The sequence below is a fragment of the Camellia sinensis genome, chromosome 5, assembly GCF_055761805.1.
Source record: "Camellia sinensis isolate YWXY chromosome 5, ASM5576180v1, whole genome shotgun sequence".
Classification (NCBI taxonomy): domain Eukaryota; kingdom Viridiplantae; phylum Streptophyta; class Magnoliopsida; order Ericales; family Theaceae; genus Camellia; species Camellia sinensis.
In genome coordinates, this window is record NC_138965.1 from 150,672,422 (window position 1) to 150,674,660 (window position 2,239).

Genomic DNA, 2,239 nt, shown 5'->3' on the forward strand with positions numbered 1-2,239 from the left:
TCGTTGGGTCAATTGTAAACTGGATATTGCTAAACTATAAACTAACAAAACCAGTTTTTTTATATTTTTAAGTCATCGTACTGATTTCTTCCTATCTTAATATATGAAAATAAATTTTAATTTATAATTTTAATGATTATATGTGCAAGTAAACTTAAATAAAAAAAATTATTGATACTAATCATTTTATGTATAAATCTTTTATTAAAAAAAACATATATTAGAGAGGCCCCATTTTCATAATTCGCCTTAGGCCTCACAAATCTCAGGGTCGGCCCTGAAAAGGATCCGCGCTTGGTCCAGATCGGGTCCACGTTGTCTTTGGAGGAATGCGAGCGTTTAATCGTTTTATTAAAAGATTTCAAAGATATTTTCACGTGGTCCTATAAAGACATGCCTGGAATCGACCCTAAGATCGTACAGCACCAGATCCCTCTTGACCCTGAGGCCTGACCAGTCAAACAAAAACTGCATAGAATTCGTCTAGATTGGGCATTAAAAATCAAGGAAGAGGTCACCAAGCAAATTGATGCAGGATTCTTGTTAGTATCCGAGTATCCAACCTGGTTGGTTAATATCGTCCCAATGCTGAAGAAGGATGACAAAATTTGGGTTTGCATCGATTTCAGAGACCTGAACAAAGTGAGCCTGAAGGATGATTTTCCATTGCCGCACATAGATGAGTTGGTGGACTTTGCTGTTGGCCATGCCTTGCTATCATTTATGGATGGGTTTTTTGGGTACAATCAGATTCTAATAGCACCGGAAAACCAGGAAATGACCGCTTTCACCACACCATGGGGTACGTATTGCTACCGAGTCATGCTTTTTGGGTTGAAGAATGCTGGGGCAACCTATTAGAGGGTTGCGACCACCATTTTGCATGACATGATCCACAGAGAGGTTGAAGTGTATGTATATGACATGATTGTCAAATCCAAAGAGCGAGAAGGCCACTACACCGCACTGGAAAAACTCTTTTAATGGATCAGGGAATACAGATTGAGGTTAAACTCGCAGAAGTGCACCTTCGGCGTAACAGCAAAAAAAATGCTTGGATTTCTGATCACGCAAAGGGGAATTGAAGTAGATCCTTCCAAAATCAAGGCCATCTTAGAAATACCACCGCCAAGGACTAAAAAGGAGGTGTGCGGTTTTCTAGGTAAAGTGCAATTCATAAGACGGTTTATCTCCAAATTAACCTTGACTTGTGAACTACTATTTGGTCTCCTGAAGAAAGGAAAGAAGTTCCGATGGGACCATCGATGTCAGTTTGTCTTTGAACAGGTCAAGCAATACCTACAGAATCTGCCTGTGTTGTTGCCACCAGAGCCGGAGAAGCCTCTGATTCTGTATTTGTCCGTAACGGACTCAACCATGGGGTGCATGCTCGCTCAGGAATCTAAGGATAGGGTGGAGAAGGCCATCTATTACTTGAGCAAGAAAATGCTAGACGACGAGGCTCGTTATACTCCCTTGGAGAAAGCTTGCTTAGCCTTAGTATGGGCCACCAAGAAGTTGAGGCACTACTTGTTAGCTCGCTCTGTAACCCTGGTTTCGAGATTAGATCCCATCAAATATCTCTTTGAGAAACCAGCACTTACAGGTAGGCTAGCCCGTTGGCTGTTTCTTCTCTCCGAATTTGATCTCAAATATGTCACGCGCAAATCTGTTAAAGGGAGAGCTATAACAGAATTCTTGGCAGATCACCCAGTAGAGGGCGATGAGGCGATGGAATATTTGTTCCTAGATGAAAACATTCTGCAAGTCGAAGAGGAAACTTGGACGATGCACTTTGACGGAGCATCCAATCAATACGATTATGGGATAGGTGTGTTGCTGATAGCACCCGATGATTTCCATACACCCCTAGCCTTTAAACTCTGGTTCAAAGTGTCCAATAACAAAGCAGAATATGAAGCGTGTATTGCTGGTTTGGAAGTTGCCCTAAAACTATGAGCAATAAGATTGGATGTTATCGGAGTCTCAAATTTGGTTGTTTCTCAAGCGAACAGAGACTAGAAAGTCAAAGAGGAGAAAATGAAGATTTACCATCAAACCCTGGATATTTTGATTCTGAGGTTTGAAAAGCTAACATTTATACACCTACTGAGAAAGAACAACTGGTTCGCTGATACACTGGAACTCTATCTTCTATGGTAGACATCCTACTGGGAGTGAAAATGCATCCAATCATTGTCGAACAGAAATACACGCTGGCCTATGAGACCATTCCACA